The 27,648-nt window shown below is 41.1% G+C and overlaps 1 pseudogene; it reads right to left on the bottom strand.

The window, feature by feature from the left end:
- Nucleotides 1–2,453: 2,453 nt before the first annotated feature.
- On the bottom strand, nucleotides 2,454–3,944 carry LOC147616781 (aldehyde dehydrogenase family 3 member H1 pseudogene; annotated as a pseudogene).
- Between the last annotated feature and the right edge of the window lie 23,704 nt (nucleotides 3,945–27,648).

Below are 27,648 nucleotides of genomic sequence, written 5' to 3'. Positions count from 1 at the left end.
TCTCTATATATATATATATATATAGAGGGAGAGAGAGAGAGTGTGTGTGTGTGTTATATGAACACACACTCTCTCTCTCTCTCTCTCTCTCTCTCCCCCTCTATATATATATATATATAGAGAGAGAGAGAGAGCGTGCGTCAACAACCCTCTCCTTTATCAGTAGCAACACATGGAAAGTAAGAAGTCTTTTGCCTCACTGCTTCACGATTTACTGCCCATTCCTCCACCCATGAGCAAGCCGACACCATGGGAAGCCTACCTCATGCAAGAACTGAAGAAACTCCAGGAAGAATTAGCAGCACTGAAACACGAGACTATCAAGAAAGATGAACAAATCAACGAACTGAAAGTGCAAGTGCAAGCCATGAAGACGAAGCAAGAGGAAGCACGAGAAGGACCCATACCTACAACACTACAAACAGAAACGACAAACCATGTTTCAAAGGTAAATTCAGTTAACTCACAAGATTTTGTTAAAGAAGTCATATCAGCGGTTAAAGAAAAGGAACGAATGGAAAGTAACAAAAAGGTAATCAGAGTCGGTGGTCTTCCTCAAGGCTGGGATAGGGCAGACATAGCTCAAGAGCTTCGAGAAGACTACATATTAGATACAGATGTACTTACAACACAACTGAGCAAAGTAGTCCCCTTCGTGGACTTAGGAGACCCTATCTCTATTATAGTAAAGGGTACACAGGCAAAAGTCTCCTATATGGACAACAATGAGAAAATAGTAGTGATGAAGCAAACAAGGTCTCTCCAAGGGACAAAGGTATGGATAGCTGATGAACTCACCCCGCTACAACTCAAGAACAGATCGGCAGAGCTGAATAAAGTTAAAGAAGCAAGAAAGAATGGCAAATGGGCAATATATAGAGGAGGACAAGCAATCATTAAAGAATTCCGTACCCCACCCCCCTCAAGAGCAAATCCATCCATGGATGAAATATAGCTATTTTTATTTTGAACCTCAATTTCAAACTAGATGCAATAGAACCCATTGTAATTTAAACTCTTAAGAGTCTTAAGAGTTCATTTTGAGTTATTTTTTTTCAATTTTATGCCTCTTTGGCATTGATACCTCTTTTTTCAGTTATTTTTTTTTAGTTTTATGCCTCTTTGGCATCGATACCCAGAGTGGAATGTAAATGGATGTACCTGATCTGTCCCATAGGTCGGATTCGGCCTCCCGTGGATGTTAATATAACTTTCTTTCTTTCTTTCTTTCTCTCTCTCTCTCTCTATATATATATATATATATAGAGAGAGAGAGAGAGAGAGTGCGTCTCTCTCTCTCTCTCTCTCTCTCTCTCTCTCTCTCTCTCTCTCTCTCTCTCTCTCTCTATATATATATATATATATATATATATATATAGAGAGAGAGAGAGAGAGAAAGAAAGACACACACATACATACATACAAACACACACATACATACCTCTCCGTGCTCTCCCGTCGAAGAGAAATGAGGTTCTCGGTGAGCGCGGGAGTATAAAAATGCGTAGCGTCGCTTAAGCGATAGCAAAAAAAAACGTCGCATAAGCGAGGGATTTTTTTTAAAAATTTTAACGTCGCTTACGCTAGTCAGTCTGCAAACGTCGTTCAACAGCATCGCATAAGCGATTCAAAAAAAAAGCATAAGCGATTCAAAAAAAAAAGCATAATTTTTTTTTATAATTTTTTTACATCGCTTAAGCGACATGAGATTGCTTAAGCGACGCATTCATATATTTTTAACACCCTCGTCGCTACAGTCCCCAATGGCTAGTAGTGAAGCTTATGGCTCACGGCTCACGTCTCCAGACTCATGGCTCATGGCTCACGTCCCTAGAGTCATGGCTCACGGCTTATGTCTCTAGACTCTAAGCTCATTGATTGGTACAATGTAGGTATAATGTAGATGTACCAACCTCTAGACCCACATCTTGTTGACTCAAGACTATGGTCTCATGCCTTCAGACTGATGGCTCATGTCTCCAAGCTTATGGCTCACGGCTTACGTCTCCAGACTCATGGCTCATGGCTCACGGCTTATGTCTCTAAACTCTAAGCTCATGACTCACGTCTCTAGACTCATGACTCACGTCTCAAGGATAACTACGTACCCTTGTAAGCTCCACCGTAACCAACAGACACCTCCTTGAAAAAGAAAACTACTTAATTCTCTTTATCAACAAGGGAAAACTACTTAATTCTCTTTATCACCAAGATTCAAAAGGGCTATCACAAACATGTGTATTGGCTCTACCTTAGGATGGATGTGTCTCGTATTTGTGAAACTAGATTTTCCATATCCTAGATTGAAAATGATTTTTTATATCCTGGTTAGAAAGGTGCAAAAAGAGATGTATTTCTGAGATTGAAAAAATAGATCCCACGAGAGCTTAATACAAAGGATGTAATGTTAAACAAACTAACGTCCTCCCACTACAATCTACCTTGGAGCTGAATTATGCTTTTTTGAGACCAAGCGCGACCAAAAAGAACTTGAGATATTGGTGGCGAAGCAAAGCGGTGAGGATAGTCTGGTCCTTGTTGGAATAGGGAGGGTATCTGGTCGGGGAGTCGCCTGCGGCGAACACAACGGGCTTCTTGTGGCTGAATGTGTCGAAGCCGTATTCGCCGTGGTAGGAGCCCATGCCACTCTCCCCGACACCGCCAAAGGGTATGGTCTCCAAGGAGAAGTGTGTGGCCACGTCGTTGACGAGCACGGCGCCGGACGATGTGCGGAGCGACACTTCCTGCACTATGGCCTTGTCTTTGGTGAATAGGTAGATGGCCAGAGGCTTGGGCTTGGAATTGACGAAGGTGATGGCGTCGCCCATGCTTCCGATATCGACTACAGGCAGAACGGGACCGAAGATCTCTTCATTCATGACCTGGGATTCGAGCGGAGGATTGAGCAGAATGGTAGGCTGTATCCAGAGCTTCTCTTCCTCGCCGCCGCCCCCGTGCTGCAGGACTGTCGTGCCTTCGAGAGCATTGTCGATCATTCCTCTCAGTCGTCGATACTGCGTCATGTTGACGATGTGGGGCATTATGGCATCTTCTTTAGTATCGCGGCCCGCGTCATTCACCGTCGAATCTTCTGCCGTCTCCTCGACCTTGCTATCATCAAACCCGAACTGCGTCAGTGCTCTCTTCAGCGCTTCAATTAGGGGCTCGGCGACTCCGCTTTGGACTAGCACGTAGTCGGGAGCCACGCAAGTCTGGCCGGCGTTTACGGCCCACTTGGCTGCGGCTATCCGTCGGGCAACCAGGTCTAGGTCCACGGTGTTGTCCACGAGGGTTGGGCACTTGCCTCCCAGCTCCAAGGTGACGGATGTGAGGTGCCTCGCTGCGGCCGACATGACCAACTGCCCGACTCGTGGGCAGCCCGTGTAGAATATCTTGTCCCACTTCTCCTCAAGCAAGGCCGTGCTCTCCGTCGCTCCGCCCTCCACCACCTTCACAGCCCTGGAGTCCAAATAAGCCGGGATGAGCCGGGTCAGAAGCGCTGAAGATGCCGGCGCCATCTCCGACGGCTTCAACACGACCGCATTGCCGGCCGCAAGCGCTGCAACAAGAGGATCCAGGGCCAGCAGGAACGGGAAGTTCCAGGCCGAGAAGATAAGCGCCGCTCCTAGGGGCTCCGGCACCACCTCTGCTTTCGACCCAGGCATTGACAGGTACCACGGAAGCTCGGCCTTGGTGGGTTTTATCAGCCTCTTCAGATTTTTCACCATGTAATCGCACGAGTTTCGCACCATGTCTAGCTCCGTGTAGTTGGCCTCAAAGGGCGACTTGCCCAGGTCCTCCCGCAGGGCCTTGGCGATCGCCGCCTCGTGCTCGTTGAGGAGCGTGCTCACCGCCTTCAGCTGCCTGAGCCTCCATTCATATGAGCGCGTGATCCCGTTCTCGAACGCGGCGCGGACCTCCTGGTTGATCCTTGCCGCTGCCATCTCTTGAAAACCAAAGACGATCGTATCGCGTACGTCTGTCTCCTTATATGGACTTCGCGTCCGTGCTTTAATTCGTTGGAGAAAGCCAGGCGCTCATATTTAGCGGTTTGTTTTTATCAATTTACACCCTCCCCCAAAAAAGAAAAAAAGAAAAAAAGCAGGGCAGCGTGCCCTTCTTTACATACAGCTGTGCCCAATGAGCGTCAAGATGTGATTGGTGGCGAGAATTGCCATGGGCACAACGTGTGGATAACCAAGGCACAAGGAGAGGAGAGAAAAGAGATCCCGGATTTCTAAAAAATGTGAGAAAAATCCTTTCGAATGACCCTTTTTATTCCGGCTTCTATTCTTACGTTTCGTTTCTTGATATCTTTTACATACCGCAGCAACGCATAGGTTGAATACTAGTGAAGGGTTGTTGGAGAAAATTTGGTGCCCACCACAAGACAGACTACCACCACAACTTAGCCCTTGGTTCAAAGTTCATTACAAAAAAAGTACTGTGCTTTTTTTGTAGCTAACGTGCTTTTTATATGACTATTATGGAAAGAGAGAAGCCACAAGACAAACACTATTCTTGTTTATTCTTCTTTCCCTTGTTTAGTGAGTGTTACTAAAGGCTTGGAATTGGTGGAATAATGTGTCATGGGTGGTTGGAAGATCAGGGTGTCAGGTCTTCTAATAAAACGTCATATGCAAAATTGGGCACCTAATGATATAACCTGATCGAATATTGGATAATTGCAAGTCCTAATATAAAGAGTCTTTGTACCTCATGTCTCGAATTTGGACTTCTGGACAGTATGCACTTGAAATGCTAATAGCCTTTGTATCTTAACTCATATAAACTTCCCACATTGAACATCACAATCTCACATAACATAGAGCTTATTACGCATTTCTTGAGAAGTTTCGTTCAGTGTTCAATCAGAGAAATATATATGGTGGTTGGAGCATTTGAGGTTCTTCCTAAGAAGACACAAGAGGCGCTAACATGGGTCTTTGAGAGTTTGCCTTGGGTTAGTGATGTGATAAAGCCACAAATAGGGGGTGAGAAGCTAGATATTGATGGTTTAGGGAGCTTTGATGTTGATTGGCATCTTGGCGGGATTTGAAGACAATTAACTGTATGCTCGGTTGCACTCAAGGTGTAAATACAACTCACCCATGTCCTTGGTGCATGCATGGATTGAAACAAAAAACCAAGAAGAAACGTAGGGGGACAAGCAATGGTGAAGAGGAATGCGAGGAAACTAGAAATTAAGAGGGAGAGTGGGACGGTGGTGTCCTTTCATCACCACCTATGTTGGTGCCTCCAAAAAGGGACTTAAGGGATAATATTTGGAACCTCATAATTCGTTTCCCTCTTAGGAATGTTCACTTTTGTACTTTGCATGCTTTCATGTGTATCTTTTACCGCCTCTTAAAGTGTCACATAGACTATGCGTTCACTATGCCTAGTAATACTCAACAGGATGAGGCGATTGCTAGAGTGGGGAAGATTTTAAATGGCATTGGTTGCCATGCACTACAACACGTCGGGGGCACAATAGTCTTTTCTAGCAGCGTTTCAGCAGTGCTTTTTTTGTGGGGATGTCAGGGATTCTGTTCATTGCCTAGTAGTGAAATTTCGCTGCTCAGCAGTGCTCCTTATAGCAGTGAAATTTTGCTGCTCCACAGCGTTTATAGTAGCAAAATTTCCCTGTTGAGCAGCGCCTTTAGCAATGAAATTTTGTTGCTATAATGTGATTTCGCTGTTGAACAATGAAGATAGCAGCGAAATTACGTTTCTATTTTTGCTGCATGAAATTCCAGAGAGTTATTGGATGCTGAATTCTGAAAATACATGTCATATGCACACAGAAAATGATATATAGTTCTAAAAAATCACCCACTAAAACCCTTGGAGCCGTGTTTCGAGGAAAAAAAAAGATAGTGGAAAACTTTTAAGAAGCGAAACAACGTCAAGATCATGAATCTATCCCATGTAATAAATCTATATGTGTTGCTTTATCAATGTCTATATCTAATGGAAGCTCAATGAAAAGACGGGGTTCTATATCAATATCAATATTACCATCATGATCCAATGAAGCATTTTCATGATTGATAGGTGACTCGTCATCTTCTTCCAATTGATGTTCCTCATGCTCTCCATCGGCCTTATCTAAAATGTTTTCTTCATCATCTTCTTCTAAATGAGCGGATTTGAGGTAGTACTTACACCTCATCTAGAGATTAGGCCTCCACATCTTGATCTTGAAAGATATGTTTTGAACGAGGGGAAACTTGTATAACATACCACCACTTTGGATAAATTTGATCGACGTGAAACACAACCTAATATCACAAAGCAAAGGGGTCACACTTTTATTATACTACATTCGTGAGTTTGGGAATCTCCCAAGTCCCATTTTTGTAATACTAAAAAGGTGGGACCCGATTAACATGTCTATAAGTTTCTCAAAACCCTATCATGTGACCTATCGTTGTTGGAAAGCGCTTGAAAAGAAGGATCTATTAAGCTTTAAAGCGCACAATTTGGAGTAATGGTGTTCAAGTTATGGCAAATCCAAAGTTTTGATCACGTGTCCCAAACTTATGAAAAATTCCCATATTCCCCAATATGGTGTTTTTGGGATTAGTCGGGTTACTAACTTGTTGACAACGTTGAGGTAGTACGAAGGTATCTTTCTCATCATTCCAAAACTTGGTGGAATCGATTTGGAAGAACCCATTTGGATGTTTCTTCATGGTTTCTTGAGCACCTCTATATATCACCTTGAACCATTTGACATCAAAGATGAATAGACTAAATGCTCTAAATCTAGCCTCAAGAATATCCTGAATAGTTCCATAATACTCAAGATTATCCTCTATGACATTGGTATCATGTCTACTGGCTCGACTTTCTTGATCAAAAGTTGCCATCACACCACAATCAAATGTGTTTCTTTTAGAATCCACATGCTCCGTGTGCGAAAGTGCCTTCCCTCTGACCATACTGTATTATATAGTTTGTACTAACATTAAACAAAAGCATGACATTTCGTATATATATTATATTAAACAAGGTATATATATGAGATAGAGATAAAGAATGTACTTACTTGTTGAGAGTCACATTCTCTTGCATACTCATGCTCTTCTCTTGTGATCATCTCTCCATTTTTCAATGCCATCAATATTGCCATACGAATCCATTCTATATTGATCACATTTGGTAGAGGTTCCAAGCTAGGCGGGAATGGCAAGTGTCTATTTGCTCTTCTGAAAGCTCTTCTGTCATCCTTTCGGCTATTGATTGCATCCTTGTATCTCCCAATCCACTTCTCCATGATGGGACTATTTAGAATGCAGAATGTATTCACCTTGTGGCATAATGCTTCATCTAGTCTTCGTTGCCTTCCTTTTCCCTGACTCCTCATTGCTCCACAATCATGGCATGGAAGGATCTATGTGAGATAGATGTTTTGAGATATACACAAGAGACTTTTGCATCAACCATCCCTCTGCCACGCATTCTTCTAGCCTTTCTCTTTGTCTCACAAATTTCTTTAAGGTTTTCATGAACCTTTCAAGGAAAAACATCCATCTAACATGAACAAGATCTGTCTCCTTTAAGGATATGTATCTGCATACATAGCAATTATGTGTACTATTTACCAATACATAACTTGTGAGCACATGAGAATTCCAAATAAGTAATATAACTTAGTGAATTGAAGAGAAGATTCATACCTCAACAAGCTTCCCATTTTGTAAATAGCCTCTCTCACCTTCTTGTCTCCCCCACAACCAACTATAGCGATTGGAAGAATAAACTATACATAGAAAAAAATAAAAGTTAGTATATGAGCTTCCAAATTATGTACCACAGAGAAAATGAAAAAATGAATATTTATATACCTATAATATCTTGTGCCAATCATGTGTCTTGAGGCCATATAATAGTTCCTCTCCTATCTTTTTGGTCTTTGCGAAGGCACCCTTCAATGAATGCATTACTCCCATTGGTGTACGAAAAGAGGCGATCACACTTTTCACGTTATTGTGCTTCCTCTTGGTTAATACCCATGGTGCCTTTGGTAGGACTATTTTTCCACTCTCACTTTCAATTGGCCATGCACTTTTAAGGTGTCCAATGTTTTGTAAGTCATCCCTTGCACCCTTTGTATCTCTTTTACCAATGAAATGGTCCCAAATATTTGTTGCCACATTCTTGAAGATATGCATGGGATCTAAAAGATGATTGATCTTTATGTCACACGAATATGGATGTCGAAAGAAGATTGAGTGTCTAGAAATCCCATTTGGTGGTGGATCGGGAGTGCTTCTCCATGCCTCAAAAAACCAATCTCTACCTCTCATCACAAGTGGTGAGACATCATGTGGCACATACTTGGGATGTGAAGGAGGGATAAATTGATGATGTTTTTCATACACCACCTTCGTAAGTGTAGAGGGTCTTTCCGGAAGAAGTAATGGTCTACAAATCGGACATGCATGATGTCCGGAGGTTGCCAAACTTATTTTAATTGAGATGGTTGAGATAGAGATATAAACTTGAAGTTTAAAGGCTAAACTCTTATGCATATAAGGTTCATGTAGGTACTTGAGCACTCCGAGAACCGGGGATAGTCATGCATCGTCCAAAGTAAAACTCCTTTCACCTTCGCCTTACGCCTATTTATTGGCCTTGAAACGTCATGTACTTTGATACCTCGCCATAGTATCTCAAGCTCCTCAATCAAAGGCTCAAGGTACACATCCATGTTTGCCACCTTATACTTGCCACCACGGTACAAGGACATCAAACATGATATGACCTTTCTTGATTGCCACCCATGGAGGGAGGTTGTAATTCACCAATACAATAGGCCAAGTAGACCATGATGTGGACTTGAAGCCAAATGGGCTAACACCATCCATGCCCAAGACAAGACGTAAGTGATGAGACTCATCTTTAAACTCTGGCCATTGATGCTCCACATGTTGCCATGTCGGTGAATTAGCTACTACGATCCTCATGATGCCATCGGTCAAGCAATTAGTAGCATGCCACATGATGAGTTCTACAATCCCCTTACAGTTAAACATGTGTTGGATGTGAGGAATGATAGGGAAGTGTCTCAAAAACTTTCGGGGAACTTTATCACCTTGCAAATCATCCCTATAGAGCAGCTCTCCCCACATTGTAGACTTTGTGTTGCATATTTATTAACCCCTCTAAATAGCATGTAATCATTGGGACATGCATGTATTTTTGTGTAATCCATCCCTAGCATAGAGAGCATTTTACGACACCCATCTGGTGAGTTTGGTAATAGATTTTGAGGGGGAAGAATCTTCTTGAGAAGCTTACAACATAGGGTAAGAAATCATATGTCAAAATATTAGCAAGGAGAGTATAAAGTACATGACATATTTTCAATAGAATGAGGCAGTCTTACCAAAGAAGACTTGTGAAACTTGCATTACTCCATCCATAAGTTGTTTGCAAATTCAATAGCTCCAATTTTGCTCGCAGTGTGGAGTACGAGCATCCCTCATACAAAGGTGTGCTTGCCTCTCTATGCAAGGTTTCCTCCTCTTGTGACATTGGAGCTTGCTCACTATCATCTATGACCTCCCGTCCAAAGGAAGTCATTCACCATGTCATCCATAATGAGATTCTCTTTCTCCTCATGTGGCAATGTGGAAGCACCTCATTCATTGGTTGGGGAAGATGAGTCTCAAACCATGCTTTCCATATGAAGCCTTGCCACCTTCCCTGCAATCTATTCGATGTCATCGAATGGTGTGGCATGTTACCTAGAACTCTCAGGACTATGGTTCTCCTCTATGTCATCATCTGCACTGGGTCATGCCATTGCCTCATGAAGACGATATGTTCGGACATGCTCAATTGTTATTCGATGTTGTCATATATACTAGCCCTTGCATATCGATCACACACACATTGAATTTTTTCTCTCAACCATGCCTCGGATCCAACTTCCGGCCCTTGATAATCACTGTCAGAAATTTTTAACCTGGCCAAAATTGATTTAGAGTTCATACAAAACACACAACAATATCTAGTACTGCGAACAAAAATTTACCCAGGTTTTAACCTGCTAGAGACAGTGACCACAACAATGTTTTTTCGCTGCACAGCAACAAAATTTCACTGATCAGCCCAGCGATCTGTGAAACTGTGACTCCCTCCTAAATCGCCGAGCCGACGGGTGTCAATACTTACCTACCTCCCTATTACTGCACATGCACAGCCTACGCCTGCAGCCTACGCGTGCAGCCCAAGTTTTCCTCCCACCTCAACTCATCTCTCAAGGGTGTTGGATCAATTAAGTCTCCCTCTCCAAGGCAAGCACTTCTTGCTTTCTTCCCTCTTTTTCATGGTTTCATGTCTTCTTCTAAGCTTTCATGGAAATCTTAGAAATAGTTATATGTGAGCTTCTCTCCCTCCCCTCTCTCCTTTTCTCCCTTCCCCTCTCTTTCCTCTCTCTTTCCCTAATCCTACCCTAATGCATAGAGCTCTAATAGAGAGCTTTGATGGAGAGCTCTCCATCAAATCTTTCTATTAAGCATTTGATGCATTATGCTAGGGTTTAAGCTTAACATAAACTAGTTTTTCCATTCACCTATGCATTAAGAGTAGGGTTAAGGGTACTCAACTCTTTTTTCTCTTGTTATTCTTGCTTACTAATGTGTTAATAAGGACTAACTTTTTTATTTATTATGTTTCTTTTTTGTAGGATTATTCAAGTGAGTAAGATTTTGGGTATAGCCTCTCATATGGTAAGTCCTCTTTCTATATTTGCACTTCTTGTCTTTGTGTTTTGCACCCTTGGGTGCCACGGATTAGGGTTAGGTCAATAGGCTAGGGCTAGGCTATGCATAGCCTTCTTTATGCATAAGGTCTAGGCTATGCATAGCCCTCTTGAGTCTTTATGCATAGGGCTCATGCATAAGGGCTAGGCTATGCAGCCCTCTTTATACATAGGGCTATACACCACCATAAGGGCTAGGCTATGCATAGCCCTCTTATGCAATAAGGCTTATGCATAGCCCTCTTATGCATAGGGCTTATGCATAGCCTTATGCAATAGGCCTTATGCATAGCCTTATGCATAGGCATGCATAGGCCTTATGCATAGGCTACGCATAGCCCTCTTATGCAATAGGGCTATGCATATGGATTATGCACAGGGCTTATGCATAGGCCATATGACCTAATGAGCTAATGTTTTGATTTATAATGATAATCTTGTCTATCCAAGCAAACGACCTCCAAGGGCATAGGCCACGCATACGATTCATACGGATTCGGCTAGTAGAGGTAAGCCCTCTTTGTTTATGCTTCTTCTCTTTGTGTTTTTGCACCCTTGGGTCCTAGGGATTAGGTTTAGGTCAAGAGCCTATAAGGCCTATGTATATGGGCTATGCATAAGGCCTATGCATATGCCGTATGCATAGGGATTATGAATAAGGCCTATGCCGTATGCATAGGCTGTATGCATAGGGATTATGAATAAGGCCTATGCATATGGCCTTATGCATAGGCCGTATGCCATATGCATATGGCCTATCCATATGGCCTATGCATATGGCTTATGCATAGGCCGTATGCATATGCCCGTATGCATAGGCCGTACTTCGTATGCATACGCATAGGCTTATGCATACGGCCTATGCATAGGCCTTATGCATACGGACTATGCATAGGCCTCATGCATAGGTCGTATCTCATATGCATAGGCCTTATGCAATAGCCCTATGCATACGTCATGCATACGGACTATGCATAGGCCTCATGCATAGGTCGTATCTCATATGCATAGGCCTTATGCAATAGCCCTCTGCATACGTCATGCATACGGCCTATGCATACGTCATGCATACGGACTATGCATAGGCCTCATGCATAGGTCGTATCTCATATGCATAGGCCTTATGCAATAGCCCTCTTCATACGTCATGCATACGGCCTATGCATACGCTTATGCATACGGCCTATGCATAAGGCCGTACGTCATATGCATACAACCTATGCATACAGCCTATGCATACCACTTATGCATAGGCCGTATGCATACAGCCTACGCATACCACTTATGAATAGGCCGTATGCATATGGCCTATGCATACAACCCTATGCATAGGCCTTATGTAATAGCCCTATTCATATGGCTTATGCATACGGCCTATGCGTATGCTATGGTTTATGCATAGAGATATGGGGCATTGTTATATGCCATCTAGAATGCTGCTTATGTCAGGTTAGGAGTGGTTATCCCCCGCGAGAGTAGGTGGTTATAGTGGAGGGGGAGTCCTCGATCTTCTCACTATCCTTCTCTTGCTTAAGAGAGGAGTTGCCTTTGGCTTTAATAGTGGGGAGCGTGTGGAAAGTCCTTAGAAGATATCATCCGAAAGGGGCACTATCCACCCTGCTTGTCTAAGTAGTATTGTAGGAGGTCTTAACAATGTTCTAATATCACATGTTGTAATCTTTGTCTAAGCTTTAAGTATGGCTTGGGTTAGAGCAATCATGTTTTGTTGCCTATGCATGTATGTAGGAGCAATGTTGATCAACCCATCACACAAGATCATAGGAGGTCGTAACATGCCACTAGAATGCTGCTTATGTCAAGTTAGGAGTGGTTATCCGTAACAAGCATGTGATTATAGTGGAGGGTGAGCCCTTGATCTTCTCACTATCCTTCTCTTTCAAAAGAGGAGTTGCCTTTGTCCTTCAATAGTGGGGAGCATGTGGAAAGTCCTCAGAAGCTATCATCCGAAAGGGGCACTATCCACCCTGCTTGTCTAAGTAGTATTGTAGGAGGTCTTAACAATGTTCTAATATCACATGTTGTATTCTTTGTCTAAGCTTTAAGTATGGCTTGGGTTAGAGAAATCATGTTTTGTTGCCTATGCATGTATGTAGGAGCAATGTTGATCGACCCATCACAAGATCTCGATGTAGCCAATTTACTGTCCATTATAAATGAACGATATGGATAGCAAGCTTGGTTACAGTTTACACACACACAAGTATGGTTCCATCAAACCTTTTCACATACACAAAGTTAATCTTTTATGAATTCTATTTGTTTTATATTTTAATCTTATAGGCAAGCAGGCTTACAATCGCGGGCCAGTCGGCGCCATGGGAGCAAACTACTCCACTTGGCTAGTTGACACCGTGGGGGCAATCTACCCCACTTGCTTAGTTAGGGCATACCACGCCGTCGAGTGGCGTGGGGCCGAGTGATGCAGGCCCATCACGATGTGGTTATGATGAACCTACACCACCTTTCTCTACTAGACCTATCCCCTCTCCCTCACATCCATCTTCACCATGACGACGACATAGTAGGGAGTCTGGGGGGGTAGTAGACATGCTAAAGGGGGGAGAGCAGGTTGCTTTTGCTTTGTAGCACTAGGTCTCCTGATGCGTCTCCACAACAGGGGGCTCTTCATCTACACATTATAAGCCATTCCCTAGGAGACCCACTCCACAGTTCGATCCATGCCTCCTACCATACACCATGGATGCGGATGGTGCCCTCGTGAGGGATGAACGAGGAAAGGAAGTCATGAATCGTATGCATGTACTTGTGAACCTGGAGTTTGTGAAATCCTTCAAAAAGTGGAAAGCACAAGATGAACTTTCTAAGCAACATGTTATCGATGTTCTTAAGTCAGAGTTCCACATGCCACATGTGGATCTGTGCTTCACTGAGAGGAGTGGATGAAGTGGCGCATCAAGCTTTTGCTCTCTAATATGAGATAAAATATCAAGAGAGCAACAAAGAATAATTTGGAGAACCCTAGCATGTGTACGGCCAAGGAGTGGAGGCATGTACACAGTTTCATGAGAAAGCACCCAAGTGCTTTTCAATAACAAGCGGCGGTGAGTGCTTTCTGCATGGAAGCGAGGGGCTTCGCACTTTGGCTCTGGTGGGAAATCCTCCTTTCTTGCTCGTTTCGTAAGTATCATTTCTTCTGTCCTTTCATTTTGTTTTGTACTATATTGTTTTCTTGAAATAATTATATATTTTCTTAATTGGTTTTTGTAGAGGGAGGTTGTTGGGCATGACCCAACAAAGGAGAAATATGACTATGGGTATAGAGCCCTCCGTCCATAATTGTGGGCATGGATGCGTACACGAGGTGTACGCATGGGTGTTTCTTATACTTGTGTTTGTGTTACAAATCTGAAACTCAAACTCTATTATATAAAAAAAGAGCTGGGACAGACTACGGAGTTCTGTGCAATCTCTCGAGTCTGCCCCAGCTCTTTTTTTTCTGTGCAGAGCATTCACTACTCAGCACAAAAATATAGGTCACTGCTCAGCACAGTGAAAATAGTATTGTTGTTGCTGATCACTGCTATTTTCGCTGTTGAGCAGCAAACCCATCAGCGAAAACAATAGTGTTTCTAGCAGCAAAAATGGCCTGACACCTAGCTACCCTTCTAGTTATAAAAACGCTGGTATTTTTACTGCTAGACCCTCATTCTATTGTAGTGATGGGGTAACATGGAGACACGAGTTAACCAAAAGACCTCTGGAGTTTCACATATGGTTGCTCAAAACATTTAAATAAGTGGAGGCAAGGTGAGAAGGTTTCTTCAGAAGACTTTTAACAAACGGGACAAGGTTCAGAGAAATGCAGACAAGCAACATGTTGAGGAAGGTGAAAATGTTTCTACAAAGAGATGGGAGTTATGGAAAGACCTTTGTGCTTGTACTACTTTGGACTACTTGGATGCAAACATTGTTGTTTTGCGTGAGCAAATGTGGGCAAATTTCAATAAGGTAGTGCAGTCGATGAGTCAAAGTAGCACAACAGAGGCAAACTGCAAATAATTTCAAGCAAAGTTGCAAAGCTTAATTGAAGCCGTGGTCCGCACATGGGGTGAATTCAATATTGTGCATTACATGGTACTATAATGCTTTTAAAGGTTTTGCAAAACATATTTCTTCTTCTAATGCACTTTTCCTAAATGGTGGTTTTGTTTGGTATTTGCAGCACACCTTGTACGCTCACGGTGACACTGTATATTTCATGAATGCCTACAACAAAACTCACTTGACATGTGGAGCACCCAAGGAATGGAGAAAAGTCATTACCGTGCTTGGGAGTTTATTTCAAGAACACAAGACATGGAGGTGGCAAGACTCGATCAAACTATCTTAAAGAAATGTTTGATTGGTTCTTTCGTTGTACCTTTGGAACAAACCTTTCAAGGGAGAGGGCACAAATGTCCAAATTGGCCCGAATTGCCAAAATGAAAAGTAAGGGTCAGAAACCAGCAAGGTAGAGGGCAAGGACAAGGACAAGACCTTCATGTCATGCGGCATGGAGGGTTACACGTAGGAGAGTTGGTAAAGTATGTTAACAATCCAAAAATGGGATTGATCATGGTGAAGAACATAGATTAAGTAACATAATTAGGGTAGATTAAACCACACTAAGAACTCCATAAGAGAGAGAGAGATTGCACACTCAACACTTGATCTCTATTCTATTGCATATCACAATGAACCATACAATGATATAGGCCCTCTAGCCTTATCCCACTTTACACATCATCATCCATGTGGCACTCCCTTTTCCACTCTTTTGGTCAACACTCACACACCATTCAATATTACATGTGGCATTCCTATCTTGCCACAATATCTTACACCTCTAGGGTGCTTTCCCACATACACACAACACCGCGATTACATCTCTCAACACCCCCTCTTAATCGAGGTGTTCCACAACTCACCCACCATCATCCGTCACCCATATCAATGACGCATTGCATAACCGCAATCGCTGCCTCTCAACACTCCCCCTCAATGATACATTGGAGTGTCCATCAACCAAACATGTGTGCGCATGTCTACCATCTTAAACACCAAGTCCATTTTGAGCCGACTCGCTCACAGTGGAACCACTGAGTCCAATTTGAACATGGAAGTTCGGGTGGGAACCAACCCATGCACATGCACCTCACACATGCATCGCTCATGCACACATCATGACAAACCATTTCGAGCTTCTAGGTGAGCTCGGCTAGGGGGACCCTCATACCATGATTGAATACACATCTCATTTTGAGCACGCAGGCTCGGGCATGGTTGCCCTCACATACATGGGTGGAAAGATCACAAAGCTTTTTGGCCATAGCCGAGCAACAAACCTTGTGTGAACAGTTTCCCTTGAGTTGAGCTGATATCAACTCAAAATTCCATGCCGAAATTGTGTGTTACTTACAATTCACTTTACACCATGTAATCAAATATGTAAAATGACATTTCTACCCCACCAAATACGAAGTATGCCATTAAAGGCATGCGAACAACCTCTTATATGGGGTCTTTTTACACCACAAAAAATTAGGGCTTATCCTTATCTTTTATGCCTTGACGTTGATTAAAGAACGTGGGGTATCGGTTATTCTTCTCTCGTGGAAATGGCGATGGTGAATGGTAGCCCCATGCTACCACCTGAGTGGGTTGCTTCTCTTGCTCTGCAGACCCAGATGTTGCTATGCTGCTCTACCGCTTGCTATTATTACCTGCTGCTATAGTGTTGCTGATGTGCCTCCTCTAGTCTCTTTTCTTGTTGTTTGCTACTACTGTTAAGATATGTGTGAGCAAGCCTGTTTCTCTTCAAATGTTTCCGCTTCTCACAATTTTTGTGAGCAAATGTTGTTGTTCGCTGCCCGCTTTCTCTACAGCTCATCTATACTATCTCTGCAACCATCTCCTAGCTTGTTCTCTTTATGGAAGTTATCTGTGCGGCTGATTGCAGCTCTTCAAAGTTGTACTCTGAGTACTTCAGCTATGCCTTTCGCTCAGGAGAAAGCACCTCTTGTTTTGCAACAGCCTCCTGAGAAGCTTTCTCCTTTGCTTGTTTTCTCAACCGAGACTCTTCTTCTAACTCTTTGGTTACTTCCTCAAGCTTTGTGAATGCTTCCTTCGATCTCCTTCTTTCTATGCTGCTTGCTGCCTAGCCGAATCTGCCTCCCTTATGTAGGCATCTACCATCCTTCTTAGAGCTTCAAGGGCTCTCTGAGTTTCTTTGTTTCTCTTGGCCTCCTCTGTTGTATTTTGCTGTAAAAAGATTTATTGATCCCTCTTAGCCGCTTTTAGTGCAGCTAGTGCTTCCTCACATCATCTTGCATCATTCGATGCTTTCTGCCTTGCAAATTGTGCCTCTTTCAAATTGGCATCTCTGCATTGTAGATGCCCTCAACTTGCCTCAGCCTTTTACATGAATGAACCTCCTCCTTAAGGTTTACATAGCCATCCATATGGCTATAATAAGCTTCTCACATTGAGCCCAAAAAACTGCATGCTTCTCCCTTGCATGCATCCATTCAAGGCTGCTTCTTCTTCATAGATTTCCCGCAAGAAACGTGAGGTAATATACCAAGCTTCCACTGAACATTTCTCATCTTTCATGAGAAAATCAGCACATCCCTCCAATTGATGTGCACATTCATGGGCTCCTTTTCTTGCCCACAATGCTTGCCCCTTTCTTTGACAAGCCTTTCACCTCCACACATATGCTCTTTGCCAACTTGCAAAAAAAACCATGGGATCTTCTCATCCCATAAAACAGCAACCAGCATTCTTCCATGCTCAAAAACCAAATTAGAGAGGCAAAATCACCAAAAATACCTTCTCAAATCTCCTTGGCAGCTTTCTTGATGACACCGAAGACTCCATGGTCTTCATACTTGCTGAAATCTCCATTTTCAGCTTCTTTGATGATGAGCAGGCTCTTCATGTTGCAAAAGTCCCATTTGCAACTCCCTTGGGAAGCTTCTATGCAACCTCCTTGTTGCAAATCTCCTCTCAAATCCTCACAAATGCAAATCCAAATGATAATATGAGTGTGCATAAATTTTTTTTTCATAATAATTGAAAATAATGCTTAATCAAAGAACTCATAACCAAGAAATCTATACATAAATAATCACCATGACCAAGAGCCCACCCAAGCTCTTTGATACCAAGTTAACAATCCAAAAATGGGATTGATCATGGTGAAGGACATAGATTAAGCAACATAATTAGGGTGGATTAAACCACACTAAGAACTCTCAGAGAGAGAGAGATTGCACACTCAACAATAGCTCTATTCTATTGCATATCATAATGAACCATACAATGATATAGGCCCTCTAGCCTTATCCGACTTTACACATCATCATCCATGTGGCACTCCCTTTTCCACTCTTTTGGTCAACACTCACACACCATTCAATATTACATGTGGCATTCCTATCTTGCCACAATATCTTGCACCTCTAGGGTGCTTTCCCACATACACACAACACCTCGATTACATCTCTCAATGCCCCCTCTTAATCGAGGTGTTCCACAACTCACCCATCATCCATCACCAATCATCCATCCCACTTACATATCATCATCCGCACTCCCTTTTCCACTCTTTTGGTCAACACACACACCATTCAATATTACATGTGGCATTCCTATCTTGCCATAATATCTTGCACCTCTAGGGTGCTTTCCCACATACACACAGCACCGCCACGATTACATCTCTCAACACCCCCTCTTAATCGAGGTGTTCCACAACTCACCCATCATCCATCACCCATATCAATGTAGCATTGCACAACTGCAATCGCTACCTCTCAACAAAGTATGGGTCCCTATAGACTTGAATGAGGCCTAGGGTGGTCTATAGAAATATTATCTATCAAATGTGTTATAAATGAGAATGTCAATGGTTCTTTTTTACCAAATATGGATCCATGTTATCTTTCGTGTTTAAAAACCCATTTTTTAGTGTGTGACATTTCCCTAAAAACTAGGGTTTGGTGTGTTGATTATGTTGGTCACTATAAAGGAGAACCCTCTCTCTTTTTGTCCATTTTGTACAAGCACTTTGAGAGCACACAAGCACTCAACTCCTTATGGGCACAATCACTACTTTCGAACTCGCACGATACTTATTCTCTATCGAGGCTCCCATCCTCGGGGGGGGAGGGGGGTTCACTATGTGTAAACTCTCTATATCACGTGCATTCACTCTCTATATCAATGCCTAATTTAAAAACCCCTTATATCTGTAAATTTGTACCCTTCTATATATAAAAAATGTGTAAAAAAGGATTTTAAAAACCCTTTTGTTGAACACACGTGCTACGCTTACATATTTACGAGTGACCCCCCCCCCAACAAGAGCATTAGGCATGTCCCTAATAGGACTAAGTCATGAATTGTATATAGATTTAGATAATTTTCCAAAAGTGTATTGAACAATTTATCAAATTTAATGAGAAGAACCTAGGCGAGTCCCTAGTTAAAGTGAGCTATGAATTGTAGTAAGATTTGGACAATTGTTTAAATATTTATTGAATGGTTGGACAAATCTAGTTAAATGAGCATTAGGCAAGTCCCCAATAAGGGTTAGACTTAGGGGTGAGGTAAAGTGAGATGTGAGATATATTTAGACAATTGTCCAAAGCTATTGAGTGATTGGCCGAATCCAGTGAGATGAGCATTAGGAAAGTCCCCGATTGGGGTGAGCTATGAATTGAATATAGTCTGAGGAGCATTAGAAAAATCGACAAGAGCTAGTATTAGGAAAGTCCCCAATAGTGACATGAGGTCTAGTGAGAGGAGCATTAGAAATATCCCCAATAAGAGGTAGCATCAGGCAAGCCGGACCTGAGGTCTCATGAGGGGAGCATTAAGTGACTCCCCAATAGGAGTGAGCTATGAATTGTGGATAGATTTGGATAATTGTCCAATTCTATATTGAATGGTTGGCCAATCTAGTAAGAGGAGCATTAGGCAAGTCCCCCCCAATAGGGATGAGGTATGAATTGGACGTAGATTTGGACAATTGTCCAAATCTACATTGATTGGTTAGCCAAATCTAGTGAAATTAGTCAAGTCCCTAATAGAAGTGAGCTGTGAATTACATATATATTTGGATAATTGTTCAAATCTATATCAAACAATTGGTAAAATCTAGTAGGCAAGTCCCTTTATAAGGATTATCATTAGAAAAGTCTTCGATAAGGGTTATCATTAGGCAAGTCTCGAATAGGGGTGAGTTCTAGTGAGAAGATCATTAGTCAAGTCCCTAATAGGAGTGAGGTGTGAATTGTAGATAGATTTGGATTATCTAGATCTTTATGGAGTGGTTGGCCAAATGTAGTAATAGCAGCATTATGCAAGTCCCCAAAAGGGGTAAGTATTTGACCAATTTGTTGAGAAGTGCATTAGGCAAGTCCCTAATAGGAGTGAGCTATAAATTATATATAGATTTAGAAAATTTTATAGATCTACATTGAGCGGTTGATCAAATAAAGTGAGAGGAGCATTAGATAAATCCATAGTAACGGTTGGCAACATAAGGAAATTCTCCAATAGGGGTGAGGTGTAGTCAGAGGAGCACTAGAAAAGTTCCCAATAGAACTGAGATAGATTTGTACAATCGTCCAAATCCGTATTGAATGGTTGGACAAATCTAGTGAGATAAGAATTAGTCAAGTCCCCAATTAGGGTGAGCTATGAATTGTAGATAGATTTGGAAAATCTAAATCTATATTGAATGGTTGGCCAAATGTAGTGATAGGAGGAATAGGCAAGTCCCCAATAGAGGTGGGTATAGATTGTAGTAGGTAGATTTGGACAATGATCAAAATATACATTTAATAGTTGGCCAAATCTACATTTAATAGTTGGCCAAATGTGGTAAGAAGCGCATTGGGTAGGTAAGTCCCTACTAGGAGTAAGCTATGAATTTGTTACATTTGCGTAGATGCCACCATAGCCGATAGGGCTCTGAGCTCTAGTCACCATCCAATCATAAATGGGAGTGTGGATAACACCACACTCTTGAGCACTTATATAGGGGCCGGCCTGCCCATAAGCCTACCAGGACACCCAAGTGCTACGACCTAGGTGCCCTCACCACTAGACCCTAGTTGCACCCGTTGATCAAACTCTTACATTTAGGCTTTGGGTGAAAGCATGTATAGGTGGCTATGAAAGTAGTGTCAAAGGACATTGTTTTTCTGGTGCTTAAAAGTGACTACTTATACAATTAAAAGAAAAGGCAATTTAAATTTTAAGTATATTATTATCATTTTAAATTGACACAACTAACAAACGCTGGTAAGCGTTAATGACCTCCAAACCGCCATCCAACTACTTCCTCCAGCTCTCCCAATCCCCCCTCTCTCCCTCTCTTTGTGAGTTTAGGATTCACTTTTCTCATATATGCACTTGTGCAGGCCTCTCTATGTATGCAAGCAGGCGCTTATCTATAACCCTCTCTTTGTGCGTTTAGGATTCACTTTTCTCATATACGCATCTATGTAGCCCTCTCTATGTATGCAAGCAAGAACTTTTGTCACGATCTTCTCTATAACCCTCTCTTGTTGAGTGTTGCTCATGGATACAAACTATGTAGCTACATGACTTCCCAAAGGTATAATCCAGATTTTAATTACATAATAGGGAGTTGTGGTGGATACTTAGAGGAAATAGTAACTCTTCTTAAAATGGTTATGTATTCGGCACAAAGAAATGGAGACATCTCCATTTCTTAGTAACTCTTCTTAAAATTGTTATGATGGAGACATCTCCATCATAACAATTTCACAAAGATATGACCTGTGCAACTACTACAAATATAGGTATTTCTCAAGAATTTGCAAAAGAATGTAACCATGAGGCTTCTACATCTAAAAGGAAGACTTTGAGAGCATATTGGGCAGAACGCAAATGAAACCAATACAGTGACTCAAGAAAATGGTGTGGTAGATGAGCAAAGAAGACGCAAGATATGTTGGGCTATGGTGCAATGCTTTGATCAAGAAAATGGTGTGGTAGATGAGAAAAGAAGACATAAGATATGATGGGCTATGGTGAAATGCTTTGATCAAGAGACTATGGGAATGAACTAAAGTATTCAAAAGGAGATTTTCTAGCAACTTCTTTGTCAACCTTGCTTTGCGAGTATGTAGGATAAAGCTTCAAAAATTGAATCTAAGATTCTAAGTAATGTTCACAACACCTTGAATGAGTGAGGGTGCCAAGGTCATCGACTAAGCTTTTCATGAAGAAATTAGACCTCATCATGGTGGTGAGGTGAAGTTAGTGAAGCATTATGACATGACTCTTTCACAAGCTGTTGTAAAGATTTTAGGGGTCTATAAAGAGAAACTTGCATTTGGAAAAATCTTGGTTATTAATTAATGTGGCAATTCAAATGATTTTATGTATTCTCCAAGGGCTAACCCTTTACCTTGATGAATGAAATCGTCCTCATAGACGACAAGCTGGAAACAAGCAACACATATCATTTTAATAAGGAAACAAAACACATACATAGTAGCTATCAAAAAGTGTGGATGATCCATTCATTCATGCACACCTTCTGATTTTCATTGCAAATAAGTAATTCATCCATCTAAAGATTAGTTGAGGACTCCCCTCACTCAACATTCATCCATCCCCTTAAGGACTCCCCTCGATTAACATTCTTTCCCATATTAGAAATGTGGAGCTTTTTCTAAATGTTCTATAATTCCTCCTCAGATGGGAGCCTAGCCTGTTCATATACAGTGAAACATTTCTAAACATAATTTCCAAGGATTCCCCATAGTAGTAAGGAGTTCTGTATCCTTAACATCGGAGTCAAGAAGAAATTACTTATCTACCCCCTCCATGTCTACAAAATTATCCTTCTTCTCAAGAATCTACGTGTAATGATTGTGAGGCAGTAGTCCTCCCTAAGGTTAAATACTACCTTTAGATCTGATGTCAAAACATATTGGATATCTCCAATTGGGAAACATGGCACAGCAAATGTAGGAATGTCATTATTATCTTCAAGCACTATTATGTCCTCTCGAGGAGGGTGAATCAAAGTCTCCTCACGAAGACGCTCAACATCTAGAGACTGAGCTAAAATCCTCTCCTTAGCAAAGTCAAGAATCTTTGCTCCTTGATGAAAGTCTTCTTCCTCCTCAACTTCAGATACATTCACTTCATCTTGTGTGCCTTTGTGGTCATCATTTTCAAGGATCAAATTTAGACTGTGATCATACCTCACAAAGTGGCATGTGTGGCTATGAACATGGAACTTCTTCTCAATCCTCTTCATGCTCTCTAGAACCCTTTTAAGGCTACTATTAAGCTTTTGTGTGAAATTATTTTCAGAAGACAGCTTCATGTCATTGACATGTACGAACTTGTCAATTTCACGGTAATTCTGTCCCTGGAGGTTAATCATGAGAATTCTGCCTCATGCTCTGAAATCTTAGCTAGCGGGGCCTTGAGGATGTCCCCTAGAGTAAAATCATTGTTAAACATTTTTTATATTTCCTGGAAACAACCGTGCAGCTCCAATTTGTGCAGAAAATCGTAAAGCATCACTACTACTTGTGTCTGTGTGACAAATATGCGCTTGAATCCATCTGCAACAAAGAGTTAATATATGTAGTAATATAATATGGTTATTCATGCAAGAATCATGAGAATGCGATAAGTTTTTGACGGTTGTATTTGGGGACCCTATTTGTGTTGTGGTGATTTCGACAAGTTCAAAATAAAATAATGCCAAATCAAATTAACGACATCTCTAGAAGTGTTTTCTTTTTATTAAGAATCAATAATAGCATGTTCAAAGTGTCTAAATGATGTAAATAATATTAATTCCATGACTTTCATACGAATCACCACAACACAATTGAGTTGTGTTCATCCACGAAGAAATGGCCTATTCGCGTTACAGTGGTGATTCTATCTTAATACATAGAAATAACTCAAGAAATGGCCTAAAATAACATGTTCAAAGTGTCTTAATGGTACGACTAACATTTATTCCATGATTTTCATACAAATCACCACAATGCGATAGGGTTGTGTCCGTCCAGCCTATCACATTATGGTGATTCTATCTTAATACATAGAAATAACTCAAGAAATGGCCTGAAATAATGTGTTCAACGTGTCTTAATGGTGCAAATAACATTTATTCCATGACTTTTATACAAATCACCACAACGTAATAGGGCTGTCCTTGTGGGGTTGTTCACTTAAAAAGATGTAAGTATACCACATGAGTTCAAATGAAAGGGTTTTTTAATTCAAAATTTTAAGGTAAAATTTATAGAAAGGGTTTTTTTAATCAATTTTGAAAAAAAACCCATAAGTCCAGAAAGAAAAAGGGGTCATTTTATTCATGAAAAATTCACAGGAAGTGGTTTTTTAAATACCCCTTAAATGCACGTGATACATAGGGTTTCTTAGTAGTGCACCCCCCTCCCTCCCCCCCCCTCCCCCCTCCCCCCAAGGTTGTGTTCGTCCACAAAGAAACAGCCTATTTGCATTGTGGGTGATTCTATCTTAATACATAGAAATAACTCAAGAAATGGCCTAAAATAATTTGTGGGAAATCAAAACAGCACGGATTGGCATCAACATACTTATAATGGTGCAGATAGCTTTCAAAATTGCTAGAGTTGCTCAGAAGAACATAGGAAAAAACTCAGAACAAACGCCTTTATTGTTTTTATATGCATGAGCATTGAACACACCAGTGCCATGTCTTTGTCACATGTGTGAAAACTTGTCCATGTCATCATTCATTGTGTCATCATTTAGCCGCCTTTGACACATGTATATTTATTGTTGATGTGACACATGCATGTAGTCGCCATACATAGAAAACATTTATCTGAAATCACCACAACGCGAGAAGGTTGTGTCCTTCCACGACGCAAAAATAGGCCACTTCATGTTGTGGTTATTCTACCTTAATACACATAAATAACATATCCATAATCACCACATCGTGAGAAGGCACCACTGCCATGTGTCTATCACATATGCATGAGCATTTAATGCAACACTACCATGTCTCTATCATATGTGTAGAAACTTTTCCATGTCATTATTCTTTTTCCTCTGTCACATGCAAATTTCTTGTCTATGTGACATAATACTACTATCTATCATGCAGACATATGCCTCTATCTTTGTGTAGATTTGTTTATTTATACCCATGTTTGGCAATGCGTACACTTTTTCTTCACTCTTTGTCCTTTCCCTTGACATAACATTTCTCTCCCCTCTCTCAGAGTGTGCCTATCCTTCGTCACCCATGCTTCTTGCTATCGAAGATTCGCCCCCTCTCTTGGTAAGGCATGTACCCTAATCCCTTATACTGTATTCAAAATGTTATGTTTTTTTTCATTTCATAACGTTTATTTTTTCACTGTCTTTCAAATCACCACAATGCGATTAGGGCTATCTCTGTGCACGCTGACATGGTCTATTCTCATTGTGGTGATTATATCTTAATACACAAAATAATTCATTCAGAATATCTATTTTTGTTATTTCATAACGTTTATACTATACAAATCACCACGATGCCATAGGGTTGTGTGCGTGTAGAAATGGTCTATTAGCACTGTGGTGAATATATCTCAATGGACAAAAATAACCTTTTTTCTTTGACTTCCATACAAATCGCCACAACACGATAGGGTTGTCTCCGTGCATGTAGAAATGGCCTATGTGCGTTGTGGTGATTCTATCTTAATACACAAAAATAATTCATTCAGAATATCTGTTTTTATTATTTCATAACTTTTATAATCACCATAACGTGATTAGGGATGTCTCCATGAACGTTGAAATGGTCTATTTGCGTTGTGGTAATTATATCTTAATATACAAAATAATTTATTCAGAATATCATTTTTTGTTATTTCATAAGGTTTATACCATACGAATCACCACAATGCGATAGGGCTACGTGCATGTAGAAATGGACTATTAGCTTTGTGGTGAATCTATCTTAAGGGAAGAAAAATAATCTTTTTTTAAAACTTCCATCCGAATCACCACAATGCAATAGGGATGTCTCCGTGCACGTAGAAATGGCCTATTTGTGTTGTGATGATTCTATCTTAATACATAAAAATAATTCGTTCAAAATATTTGTTCTTGTTATTTCATAATTTTTATGCTATTACCTTCTCACACATCACCACAATGCGATAGTGCTTCGTAAAAGACTGCTAGGAGGGCAACAGGTGACCCCGGTCTAGGAAAGAAGATGGGTTCATCCTCAAATCCCTCCAAATTACAGGAAAGCTCTAGATATGAAGAAGGCTTTACCAGTACACCGCCATGATGAAAGAGCTTAGATATGCAATGAATTGTATGTAGTTATGCATCACTAAGCTGCCTTTACAAATAATCCTTCGTGGCATTTGCGAGCAGTATGGACTCTAAGCATGAATAGGCCTCATCCCTCTTCAAGAGACAGGACAGGATTTTATGGTTGAGTTTTTCCAAGATATCTACATCCTGGTAGTGCATGCACATTGCGTGACTGTCATGAACAAAGACATGTACTCACTTCGGTGAGTGCGCTACAGATACGACTGTCTCTTGTGTCCTCTCTCCATTCTTGATTTGCAAATGAGAAATATTCTAGAGATCCCTCCCCTCCGAAGAGAGAGGTATGGAGTGAGAGTAGAACAAGTGGACCATCAGGACACTTCTTTTGGCTCGAAAGTGAGGGGTAGACTTGTAGAGAGAATAGGCGGCTGGACATCAAGCACAACAACAAGCAACTAAACATGCAACTAAACAACTTGAAGTATTGCACCGGACGACTCTAAGACAACAATTTGCATATTCAGCTGAATAGCTCGAAGTATTACATCGGAGGGCTCTAACACACCAATTTGTTGGATGGCCTTGATGCACAGAACGTAGAGGCGCTATAATTTCTCAACCCCAATTTTGAAATTCATTTATATGTTGCGCAAGAAACCAGATTTTTTGCATTTTCTCCACATGATGTAGTAGTTTTGCAAAACTATTGACGCGAGGTGACAAACTTGATCGTGCTGCCTACTCTTTCGTGAGTGCAGAATGATTGTAGGAAATCTGCCATTTCCAATGTAGAGTCATGTGCTTCTGTTGGACCCACTGCTGTCAACATGCCTGCACGATCCATTTGTCACATTTTTTAATATCCTGAATTTGTTCCATGCTGACATGGATCCCCTTGATGCAGTTTTGACATTAGCTTACCACAAAATGTAAGTACCAGTATAATTTTTATACATGATAAATTCATTAATAATCCTTTTGTAAGCCTTAAAGGTTTTTGCAAAAGCCATTGGATCTTGGTCTTTTTTGACCTTCGTGTCAGATTCTGTTATTTAGCCAACTCAACAACAGACTACCATGGACATGTCCAATTGTAAGTGTTGGAAATATTGAGGCAACTCCAACCCATTAAAACTTTCAAATATGGAATATTTAATGAGCTTATTTTTCAGGTCTGTTAAGGAAATGTTGAATTCCTGGGAGGATTTGACTGAAGACAATTTTTTGGATATACAAATAGGTAGAGTAGAAGTTCTAATACAACCCAACTCCCACTTATGTGGATGGAGGGTCTGCCTAAATGCAAAATTGGTCTTGTAGAGGACTTTTCAGCCTACAAAGCGATGTAGGTTCTATTAAATTAGTATTTTTTTTCTTATATATTTTGCATTAAACACTTATCCAACTTTATATTGTTCTTATAGAGTCCATCATTGGGATTCTATTTAAGTTTAGATGTTAAGCAATTTCGAGCAAAGGCAATTGATTGCCTTGTTTTAACGAACTGT

The sequence above is a fragment of the Cibotium barometz genome, chromosome 38, assembly GCF_041138505.1.
Source record: "Cibotium barometz isolate CiBa-2024 chromosome 38, ASM4113850v1, whole genome shotgun sequence".
Lineage (NCBI taxonomy): Eukaryota > Viridiplantae > Streptophyta > Polypodiopsida > Cyatheales > Cibotiaceae > Cibotium > Cibotium barometz.
Note: the sequence above shows the minus strand (reverse complement) of the source record. Positions and strands in the feature narration are given on the sequence as shown.